Consider the following 13,058-nt stretch of genomic DNA (forward strand, 5'->3'; position numbering starts at 1 on the left):
CCTGCCCGCTGAAGGAATCTAAACGAACAGTCTAATGATTTTCCAGTTTTACTTATTGAAAATCTCTCTTTGAGTTTTAAAAGTAATTCCCATGAGGTCAGAAGCTCATCAGTGGAAGTGAAAGGTAGGGTGAAAATTGACGCCAAAGATTTTATAAAGCGATCTTCCATCTAGGGCTACGAAACCACTATAGACCAGTGTAATCTTAAATTATCAGTGATTTCGATGAATCTATTGTATCGATCATATCAACAAAAAAAATTTTGGGTTTGAAAAACTCATATCGTCCGTAACAGCCTCTTTTGAGCGTGTGCTTGGTTCACCATCTAAGGTGTTCATTTGTACTGTAAGGAGTTAAGCAAACATCTTTGCGTCACTCAAGGATCGCAACAATACTCATCCAGCCACTTTTGGTTATTTCAAAACATATTGTTTCGTTAACCCTCGACATTTATAATGAACAGTATATAGAGGAGGAGAAATTCTCACCAGCTATTAGCTGCCTTACCCAAAAAGCTCTCAGCTCGAAGCGAACAATTTTGCTTATCAATATGAAGACTATAATTGTTTCAAGAGAATCATTGGATATCTACTTGAAAATTATAGATTTCTCAAATAATAAAGAAATTATTTTTAAAGATTAGAAACTTATATGTAGCTATTTGCTTTTTCTTAAAGTGAGGAAAGTTCGATTTTGTATATACATATTTATGGTTAAAAGTCAGAAAATCAGCGGACTTTTATCAAAACCAAAATTCAGCTACTTTTCTTCATTAACACTAATAACAGCTAAAAATTCGTTATTTGTGACAGATATATATATATAAACGCCATTTAAATGTCAAAAATGTCTTTTCTAAATTGGTGTGTAACTACTGAAGAACCCTTTATGTACATATGTACAAGGAAACAAACAAGTTATTGCAAAAACATATAGATGAAAATAAATGAAAATTTCAAATAGAAAATGATCGATTGATTAAAGGTAGCCGTTGTAGATATGTATGTATTTACCACATATTGACTCACTAATGGAGCAACAAAGCAACGGTGCTTTGTATGTGATGAATTTGCATTTTTTCTTCAGCAAAATCCATTCAATGCTCGGTTGAGGAAGTAATCATAGCAAACATCACTACATACTATACATACATATGTAGCTAAATACAAGATCGTACTTAGTACTACGAAAATGCAAATGTATGTATGCACCTACCTACCACATTGTTGTTGGAAATATTAAATTAAAATGGCATAACATTTCTTGATTCGCTTCAAATGTAGAGCCATTGAATCGATTGGCATGATTTGTAGTTTCATTTTTTCTTTGCACACGATCTTAACACGTTTGAGCAGGGCTAATGTATGTAGCTTAGTACACCAGCAGTATAAGATCAATAGAAGAGATATAACTGGTTTTTAAAACTACTCTACTTCCTTGCCTTTTTCACTCTTTCTATAAGGCCCAAACCTATGTATATGCCAATGAAATTGTTGCATAATTAATGCAAATGTCGTCTACTAGTTTTTTATGGTGGAGAAAATAAGGAATCTTAAAAAATTAGGTTTCCAAAAGCAGCAATCGAAACCTCCAACTGTTACTCTTTGGAAAATTGCAGATGGTACCTGATTTGTCCAATGCAAACTGGGGAAGGTCCTACCTGCTAATCGGAAGTTGTTGAATTAATACTGTTTCGAGGATAGGTTAAAACCCTTTTTTTGTGGGAAGAGAGCTAGTACTAATCTCTAATCGGTACAAAACACCATTGATTTTGGGATATAGACCTAGCTTCGAATAAACTCCTTGGAGGAAACAACTTATAGGTTTACAAGCTGTGCAGCTAAATATTCTGCCGGCCGCTCTTCGCAAAGATACATGGAGAAGGCGAGGTGGAATCATCTTGTCACATAATCCTCTATTTCCCGGCTTTTGTCAGACTGAGATTGAAATATCTCCATAGTCACACCTTTGGCGAACCTAGTGAAAAGGCTGGGCCTTAATAAATTTGTGGTAAGCTCAAAATACTTCGTTGATCTAGTAGGATCTAGCGGTCAAAGGTCGAATGAGATTCGTCGGTTTTGGATCTAATAACTCATATTACCCCTGAACCTAATTAAGCTATAACAAATGTGGTTTCAGACCCTTAAACCGTTTAGTCATGATTTAATACATATAACTAATTTTCCTAACCTCTCGTTCCCTACAAAAGTGATCCCACTTATAATAAAATTATAAATAAAGCTTAAAATTAGAAAGTTGTCGACGCCATTTATCATTCCCTCTTTTGTGCAAATTTCACCCTCTGAGCTCAATTTAGTCCAGTTTATCTGGCAATAATTTTGACGAGTGTCATTGCGGCGACACTCATGCAATCATCATTTAATCGCACGAATAATTTCCTAAGCCATTCACAATGTCACACAATTCACAATCAACGTTGACCGCTGCCAATTTTGTAGCCGACTACTGTCGTCAGCTAATAGCAGGCCAAACAGGCTGACGAATGTACGATCCACGCGCAAAGATAGTGAGCACACAGCGCAACGATAAAGTGCATATATATGAGTGTGTGTGTGTGTTCCACCGCAAATCCTTTTCTTCTTACCCCTTTGCGGGCAATTTAGAAAATTTATGGCGGGTTAAAAATCTCTTTCACTTTGTTGCATTTGTATATAGGGAGATACATATTGTCAATAGCAGTTTTAGGTACTTGTAGGATGCTGGTACTTACACCTTAGGGTGGTCCTTAAATGTGGTTAACTAAACTCTTTTGGTTAAAACTAATATAAATAAAGATATATCTTATAATAGGTGTCAACCAAAGTGGTGCAAGAACCATCGTTGGCACAGTCCATTGGTCTGGAGCTTCAAAATAGATCTCAGTCTTGAAAATTTCTTTCCATCGATCAGATGATTCTCTCGAAGCTGAACCCATTCAGTTTCTTTAGTTTCTATTGGCTTGTAACACGATAAATCAATCGATCCTATTTATGTTTCTAAACTACCCATTGATTGATTGATTGATTAATACATGAGGAATGCACCGCGACCTTTGGTCTATTGTGCCCTCTCCTGACTTACATAGACTCACCTAGCCCCAGCGCATTGATGAAGTTCAATAGACTACTGGGCGCTAGTGAGGCTATGCGATCCCTATCCGGAATCATTGATCCTAGGGCCTTAGTTCTGCGTCTGCAGACTGCTTGCAAATCAGCAGGTGCTCCGGGGTTTAAGGCTCCATGTCGCAGAACCGGCAGTTAACGCAAGAGGATAGGCCCATGTTGTACATGTGCCTATTCAATTTACAGTGGCCGGTGTACCATGCGACCAGTAGCCTGAGTTTGTTCCTGGGGAGGTTTATTATAACCTTGAACCTGTTCAGATTGTATCCTCCTATCAGCAACTTTGCATGTCTCATGCCACGCGTTTGCCGCCAATGCTCCTCTCTGCCCACTCCTTCTTCCTTGCGAAGTAGCTCCTTTATGGTATGTGGACCTACCCCAATAAAAGGTTCTGGTCCCACCATCTTGGTGGAGGCTCTAGCTCATCCGCCAGTTCATTACCGGCTATACCTCTGTGACCAGGCACCCAGATTAGGTGCACCTGGTTACGTTCTGCAAGGCTGTTCAGCCTTTCCCTGCACTCCTGCACTAATAGCGATTTGATCGTAAGAAGAGATCGCTTTTAGCGGCTTGACTATCGCTGAGAATGGCTATTCTCTCATTGCGATAGTTGCGATGGAGGTTTATTTCTATACACCGACTTATGGCAAAGACTTCTGCCTGGAAAATGCTTGGGAACCCTCCCATGGGTATCGAGAGCCTAGTGCGTGGACCCGCAATCCCCGCACCGATTCCCTCTGACATTTTCGAGCCGTCGGTGTACCACCTCAGCGTACTATTCCTCAGCAACAGTTCGAGATTGGAATCATTCCACTCGTCTTTGCTGCCGAGGGTGACCTTGAACTTCTTCTTGAAGTTAACTGTTTTCGTAGTGCCGTCCCTCGGGAGGAGGGCTGATGGTACATCGCCGCTTATCTTTTCCATCCTCTGGGACGAGATTATACCTTTGCCCCACCCCTCTGCCGTTATTTGCAGAATTGTGTGCTTGGCTACCTGACCAATAACCAAATGAAGCGGAGTAAGCTCCATCAGAACCTCCAGTGCTGCCGTTGGACAAGTGCGCATTGCGCCCGTCATGCAGACACAGGCTAGCCGCTGCAGCTTCGATAGCTTGGTCATAACCGAAGTCTGCGACGCTATTGAGGCCCAGGCCACCGCCCCGTAAGTGATTATTGGTCGCACTATCATGGTGTACAAACTAACCATGTGTTACACACTGATCAAAACTTCGAGTACTCTAAAATAATTATATGTGTGCCATATTCAAGTCCATTAGATACAATAATTGTTGAAACATAGTATAAAGGGTGATCCATTTCGAGGTTTTATATTTTTTTTTAGAAGAAACTTCAAATTTCATTAGGAATGTTTATTATCAATCGAAAGACAATCTTTGTCATTTATTTTTTTGAAGATCATCTCTTTCTAATGTTGGCTAAGCTAAAGCCTGGATCGAAGCGATAATTCCGTGATAGTAAACTGTGTTTTTTTCTGGATTAAATGGTAGATCTTGAATCTCTTCAGGTTGCTCTTCGTTCCAAATACGGCAATGTTTGTTGTTTACATACCCAGAAATGCCAGCCAGAATGCGCCTCATCTCTGAACAAAATGTGGTTCGAAAATGTTGGATTTTCTTTGAACTTTTCTAGAGCCCATAAAGCGAAGCGATGTCGCTTGGAAGGGTCGAGCGGATTAATTTTGTGCACAAGCTGTATTTTGTATGCTTTCAATTTAAGATGTCGAAGTAAGATTCGTTCCTTACGTCAGTCCGAGTTGCCGGTTAGTAACAGATATAATTGTCATGTAAAAAATCAATGTTTGGCCTCAGAACCCTTAGGTCAATCATTCCAGCGGCAGCAAAAATTATATTTTTTAAGATCAGTTAGAAATATTTTCTTCTATTTAAGTACCATCCTAATGTATGTACATATGTACACTACCTTCGCAACTGACATACCGGCTGTCCATGCTTCGCGCCTCGGATTGTTCTGTCAGCGTATTTGTGTCGCAAAACTGTCGCATTTAAAAGGGTTTCATGCTTGCAACAACAACAAAAAATGGGAGTACAACAACAAACCCTGCTACATATTTTTTCCTTTCTAGCGTCGCCTATTTATTTGAGCGGCAGCTTTGTGCAGTTTTTTGTTGTTGCCGTTGTTGTTGTTTATAGTTGCGGATATGTGCACACGCGCAATTACTTCGCGCGATTTAAGTCGGAGTTTGAGGCACTGAGGTGAATAAATACATGCTATAAACTTTATTTACGAAGGTACACTAATAAAAGTATATACTAGGCACATGTATTCGGTACCTTAAACCGGTTTTATTTATGCAATGTCAATGAGCTTGATTACTCACAACTGAAACTGACAGCAAGGGAATTATGTGTTTCTCGCTGCGGATCAAAAGCCGGAAAAAATAGGCAAAAGTCATAGCCAAGTTGTGGCAGGAAGCAGGCGTGGCTGCAAGCGGCAACTTTGCCACTCATGGGTGCTTACTTAGTAATTGCATTTAGATGTTTTTCTAATTTTTTAGGCATGCCGTGGCTTAGAAGGAGTTCATTGCGAGAGCTCAAGCTTTAGACACGCAATTAAACTTTCATAATTGTCTCACACATTTTATATTTAATGTCTAATATAACCGTTACTATACCCTGAAGTGGGTATATTAAGTTTTCCACGATATTTGAAACATCCAATAGGAAACGTCAGATACCATATAAAGTATATATGTAAATGATCAGGAAAAAATTTAGTCATATCCCTCAGTTTTTCCGTCTGTCCTTCCGTCCGTCTTTATATAAACGAACTAGTCCTTCAGTGTTTCAGATATCGATCTAAAACTTTCCACGCATGACCGCCGACCCCTATAACTATCGATCAAAATTAAGATAAAGATTTTTTTATATCCTTGATTCTTTCAGACTTATTGAATCCTCCACTGTAAAAAAAGAAGAAAACAGCCTCCGCTGTTGTAAACCGCGAAAGCGATGTCTACGTCAATAAAGAAGGAGAAGAATCGTGTACCTGTGTAGGGTTTTATGATTTCGGTGCAGCCGAAGTTAACGTTTTTTCCTGCTTTTAAACCAAAACGCACTTAACCGAAATAGATTTAGCAAGAACAAGATCGACTGATGAAACCAATCATGATTATCTCCTCATATTTTCGTATACAATGGTTAAGTTCATCGATGCACTGGTGCTGAGATAATGTAAGTCGAAAGTTGTAAAAAATAATCGCCCAAAAATGTTCACGATTCAATTCCATTTTTTGACTGAGATGAAAATTTTAAGTTACTCTGAGGGGATATGTAAAGTCTAAAGTCTATGCGGACAATACCGCTTCGATTTAGGCCTTGGAACCAAGCATCTCACGTCTCATTCTCCAGTTACCGGTCGACATACTCTAACGGGTAAGAAAAAATATACTCAACGGATGGACTATCTGAGACGTAGCCGCGCCCGCGTGAAAGGGATAACTTTCAAAAAATAAATGCCAAAAAATGTTCTTTTGAATGAAGATAAGCATTCCCCAATAAATTTGAAGTTTCTGTGTTTTTTCTTTAGAAAAGTAGGGAACCTCGAAATGGATCACCCTTCATTATCTGGAGGGTCATTTATGAGACCAATTAAGAATGCCGTGAGATAATGGAAATGTGTCGCATTTAAGTTTTACATCCTAGCATTCAATATATTTGAATTCTGTCCTGGAGTTTGGAGAGTCGGTAAAATATATTTTATTGCATATAAATGGACATACAGTCAAGTTCGTAATCAGACTTTTATATAGTATGGCTCACAAAACAAATTATTAAATAACAAGCTAACAAACTGCCTGGTGGGGACATACGCTCGCGGGATGGGGCTGACAGATTGAGAACCGGGGATATCGGGTCCCCACGGTATGATACACTGGAGGAGGTATCGATAGTGAAGCTGCAGAGTCTGTTGAAATTCGTCAAGCGCAGGCTTCCTAAAGGATGACTTCTCTTCTTGAACCTAGCAACTGATCTCCATCTGGTACTGCAAAGGACCGAAATTGGTATATGCGCGGCTTATTAGTCTACCAGATTAACCGAACTTAACCTAACTTAACAAGCGAACCATCCTTCCATGCTCCAGTTCCTACCAAGCGGACATGGCTTTAATTGAAAATATGTTAAGCCTAAGTAATATTTGGATTTGCGGCACAATTGTCACGAGATATAACGGTTTTTGAAACAAAAACTGTTGATAAAAAACAAAATCTTATTTTCTCTCCATTATTCGATTTTTCTGTGAAAAGGAATGATTTCAGGAAGCATCACTGGAATTCTTACCATTGTTATTCGACTAAATTCGAACAATTATTTTGGCACTCTCAACTTTTATTCATAAAAATATTCGAAAATTAAGTTATTTCACTTCTGTTCAAAATTGAGTACCACAAAATCAGCGCATAACCCTTTTTTAATGGTCAATACACTTAAACATGTCGTCACGATACTCACAGGATTACCTTATCTAGATCAAGTTTTGATGTCAGCACACTAACATATCGACATACTATCATTGCGTTCGGTGCACGCCGCATGTGAGAACCGATTCTCTCTAGCCTTTGCGTTCACCACCACCAGTCAACGAGCGACATAATCGCGCCCATCAATTGCCTTGCTGCTGGTGCAGCCCGTCTATCATCTCGCTTGATCTGGCAGCAAGCAAGCGTGTAAGATCATCAGATCGCCAGATCTCTTTCTGATGCCATGTGATATACTAAAAATAGATTGACAGGCAGGAAAACTAAACGGAGACGTTCATTAACCTTCACATTTTCAGCGGTGGCTAGTCGCTGGCTTCACAAATCCTGCACTTGTGTACTTATCGATCATGTTAGTTGTTGGTTGGTTGGTTGGGTGAGTTTTATTTTAGTTTAAGGTGGATCTCGATCACTTACTTTATTTCTCTATTTTTGTTTTTGTTGCATTTGAAATTCTCTCGTTTTTGATCGTCTCGCAAAGTAAATTGTTGGAAACATAAAATTACTGGTTGTAGCAGGAGACGCAACAAACACAATATACAATATTCAAGCACCTAGAGATCACATGCTGTTGCACTTGAAGCGTCGCGGTTAACAACAACTACAAAACACAGTATACGAAGCACAGCAATGCACTGGTTAATGTTTGATGGCTCGTTGCCGGAATAAACGTAAACAAATCGAGTGGATCGAGATGGATTGATGGGCAAATTGCCGTTCGAAGTGGTGTTGGTGTATTTATGTTGCAGCCATATACATATGTTGCACCTTGGAGTGGCGGTGGCAATGATGCGAGAGCGCAAAAACCGCGTAAAACGTTGAGAAGATGTTGCGATTGAGATGGATGTTGAAAACAAGCTAAAGGCGGTGGCTGATCGCGCCACATAGCCGTACACACATTCCGCCAGACATCGACAGTACACTTTGCACCACGATCGTTGCAGGCGGAGGATGGGTTGCACACACGCGGCTATGAAACTTCGTGGCAAGCTGGGCGTGTGAGTTGCTATGAGGCATGTTGCACACATTTTTCCCACCTTCGGCTTGGTTGTTGCTGGGCATTTTAGTTTTTAGTGCTTTTTGGCGTTTTTGTTTTCTGCCTTTTTTGTTTACATACTTTGGAAACGTTTTTGTTGTTGCTTGTTGGACGCCAACAGCAATACGACATGTTCTGGCATTTTTTGTTGCAATACCCCCAAATATTTACTGTAATTTTACTTAAATGGTTTTAATGATGCGTATTTAATAAAAATAACAACAACGTCCATAAACAGTCCAATGTCGTGGCATAACTGTAGGTAGGCGCTGAGGCGCTGAAGGAGGGCGTTGCAGGGTAAACAACTTGAAATATGTACGCTTAACCTCGGCAAACAGGTAGTACCCGTCAAGCAGTTGAACCACTTTTGGTTCGTTGAGTTGCTGTGAGTGATGTTCGAGTGAGTGATCGCTGGAGAGATTGCGTAGACTATGCGTGCTCGCTTTCAATAGGGTGACGCTTACATATTTGGTAATATTAAAAATATATCATGAGGTCATTTCTTATGAGCTGAAGCGAAATATAGCCGTATGTATGGTAGGCCATTTAGCTTACACTTTTGAGGTTATGGAAATTTGTATGAACTTTTAATATCCAATAAATACTACTGTGTAAAAGTCAAGTCAAAAAGTAAGGTGAATTTGGTAAAAATATGCATATGTTGTTGCTTTGTTATTCCTCCAAATCATTTCATCCCCTTCAAAGTAATCCCCGTCCGATTGAACCCACTTTTTACATTTCTCGAAAAAATCACAATATTTTTTTCCGATATATCCTTGGAGACACTCTCTTTTTTCAATTTTTGTCTCCTCAATCCAGTCAAAACAGCGTCCCCGCATTAGCCTTTTAAGTTTGTTGAATAGTCAGAAGTCGCACGGAGCCAAATCAGGCAAACATGATGGTTGCAGAACGATTTGAGTCAAGTTCTTTGGTTACAAAGAACCCATGACTCTCTTTTTCTTTGACACTACAGCCATGGGTCGGTCTGGGCTGAGAACCCAGCTTCACCAATTGCCTCTATCCTTGTAGAGGTCAGCCAGTTGTACATTATAAGGCTGACAAATCCTTATGCACTTGGTAGTGTAATTGAACCATGATATTTAATGCGAACGACATGGCCTAACTATCTCATTCTTTGTAAATTTGGTCAATGCGCTTAATTGCCGTAGAGATCATATAGGTCGTGGTTCCATCTTGTTTGATATAGCTGTTTTCCATATTTCTAAAATTCGGTGTCCAGTCACTGATGCCAATGTTCGACAGTTTCAATGAAATATTTTTTTTAAGTAAATGAAACATGAAAGATATCCGTCTGCAACCGGCTAGGACTCATCCTGGATAGGAAGCTTTCACGGAAGCCGATTATCGAAGAAAGATTGCCTTATACTGCTGTAGAGGAGCCATTGACAAAAGGTGAGGTCACTCACCGAAAGTGTCCTCTGGCTCTACGACACCGTAGTCAAATCAATATATTCGATGGAGTTTTTATGTGGTGGACAGCTTAAGAAAAGAGCACTTTGCACTTAAACCCGAGAACCACTCCACCCATGGCTTTGAACGTTATTTTCCACATGGTGCCGATAGACACCGTCGGAAGGTGTATGGCTGCGAAAGTTGCTATCAGACTCAAAGTATCTGAGTTCCTAAAATAACAGTCTGAACACTCGGAAATCCTCACATACTTTGACATCATACCGAATCACTCGGATCTTGCCGGCGCCAAACCGAACTCTGACAGCGCCTTCTCTGCCCGTATACCGACGAGGCAATGGTAGATAGGAGGAAGCCATTGGAGAAGATGGGCAGTGAGCTTCTTTACGGATCGGACAAAATTTGGGGGTAAGGTTGGTGAAGGGGTTTACCATCAGGAGTTCTCGTTTAATTATAGCTTAAGACTTCTCGACTCTTGCAGTGCTTTCCAAACTGAGATCGCAGCCATTAGGATAGCAGCAGATTCAGTGCTCCGGAGTGCTGATTCCTTCAGAGAAGTGGCCATCCACTCAGATAGTAGGGCGGCGATACTAGACTTTAAAACATTAGCAGAAACCTCGCTATCAATAGCATAGAGTCTCTTTGTGAAACAACTTAACACTTCCTTCTGAACTGATCCGCGTTTGCGAGTTTAAGGCGTAGACAATTGGAGCGCATACCTGCAGACATCCCACTAAACTGGCGGGTTTGGATATTAAAAGCGTGTGAAAATTTATATTGCCAATATTACCTATTCCTAAGTATTTCGCTAATTCATAAGTTCGAACAAAGGAGTTCTTCTTTTACATTGCTTGACCAAGGACTACATGTAGCAGTTCACGTCCGATCTCTCTAGATCAGCCATCTACCTTAACCTAACCTTTACCTAACTGAAACAGTCACAACTGTGTCGAAATCCGGAATAGGAAAACCGTCTTTTCTATTTTAGTAATAATAATCTGTTAAACAAACCGCACCGAATTCAAAAGTCTCGAACGTTAATGTTACTTTAAGAGATTAGGTCAATCTAGAGCCCTATATAAACTTCTAATTTGTTCTAGAAGTACGAAAAAGGGAATCAAATTTGTCTTTTTCAGTTTTTTGCGAATAACCAGATTTCATTTTGACATTTCTTAAAGAAATAACGGAACATTTAAAAGAACACCCTAATGTATTCACCCATGTACGTACGCACCTTTGAGTTACTCCATTTTTACATATATTATGTATATGTTGAAATGTTAACTGCTACTATGTAGAAGAAGTATCATTTGCGTAACAATTTTTTTCACATATGTGGCTACATACATACGTACATATATGTATATACCATATACATACTTACATATGTACAGTCTTTCGTTCTTTTGCTATTTTTTAATACTCCACTACAATGTGTTTGATTTCTTCTGCAACCTTTTTAACTAGGTGCATACAACCTTTTTACATTAGTCCATAATTGCGCGCCTAACTGGAACTGAAGTGGTCCTCATGTTGGCCGTTGTTATAAGTGTGCATATTTGAAATTTTATGAAAACCTGCTGGGCCTACGCTTTTTGCCAAGCTTTTGCCTCTTCCGCACACATTTTGTATGCTTTTATTTTTTCGCTTCCATGGCAGATACCTGACTGCTATTATTATTATTACCGCCGTTGTTGTTTTTTATGATATTTCGGTTTACTACGCACGTACGCAAATTTGCGTAATGCCTTCGTAAAAGCGGAGTGCAAAGCACTTTTCGGGGCCGTCGAAAAACTGTCAGATTTGTTGCCATAAATGGAAGATTATGCGTAAAGCTTAAAAAGTAACACGAGTTGACAGAAACACCGAAAAATTTAGAAAAACCACTAGGTTGGAAATCTTGATATACAAATTATTTGGAGCATGTTTCATATCATTATGTACTGCTGAGGATTTTTTGTTACCTCCGTGACTATAAGCACAATTTATAAAAAAGCAAAACAAAAAGTTTAAGTGGCGGAAGTGACTTTTTTTTAAAGAAAGGATTTCTGGAAGCTATGTTGTATCCAATAATACACTTTACATAAACTAATTACATTTGTTTCATATAGTTTTTCCATATCCGTACAGCTTCTTTTGACTAGCGAGACTATTAAGCTGATAACGCCAAATAATGTGTGGAAAATGGTTATTTGAATATTTTTCGTGACCAATGGAGTATTAGAGCGGAATCGCAACGTTAGAATCGACAACATCACGTGCGGGAAGTCATAGATACCGAGAGTTGAACAGGGAAGCCGACAGGGGTAATGCTCTAAAATTCTACGAAAGATGCGGGGACTCACAGAAGTTTTAAAGACCAGAGCAGACTCTTGTAGAACCCCCAGAGTAAAACTAGTAACTGATGCACAGAGCATAGTGAAATTATGGAGGGAACACTTTTCTAGTCTGCAGAATGGCAGTTATCGCTTAACACCAGGAGATGGTGAAACCGATTCCCCAATCGATTACGATGGAGCAGACGTTACATTTCCCGACCATGAAATAGTTCGAATAGCAATCACCCGTCTGAATAACAACAAGGCGGCGGGGGCCGATGAATTGCCGGCCGAGCTATTCAAACACGGCGGCGAAGAACGTATAAGGAGCATGCACCAGATTCTTTGTAAAATATGGTCGGACGAAGCTTGCCCAACGATTCGAATTTAAGTGTGCTCTGTCCCATCCACAAATAAGGAGACCCCACGATCTGCGACAACTACCGTGGTATAAGCCTCCTCAATATCGCATATAAGGTTCTATCGAGCGTATTGTGTGAAAGATTGAAACCCACCGTCAACTAACCGATTGGAACTTACAGTGTGGCTTTAGACCTGGAAAATCATCAACCGACCAGATATTCACCATGCGCCTAATCTTTGACAGCACGCCTTTATGCCGCCATGTCTGAATT

The sequence above is a fragment of the Bactrocera neohumeralis genome, chromosome 4 (assembly GCF_024586455.1).
Source record: "Bactrocera neohumeralis isolate Rockhampton chromosome 4, APGP_CSIRO_Bneo_wtdbg2-racon-allhic-juicebox.fasta_v2, whole genome shotgun sequence".
Lineage (NCBI taxonomy): Eukaryota > Metazoa > Arthropoda > Insecta > Diptera > Tephritidae > Bactrocera > Bactrocera neohumeralis.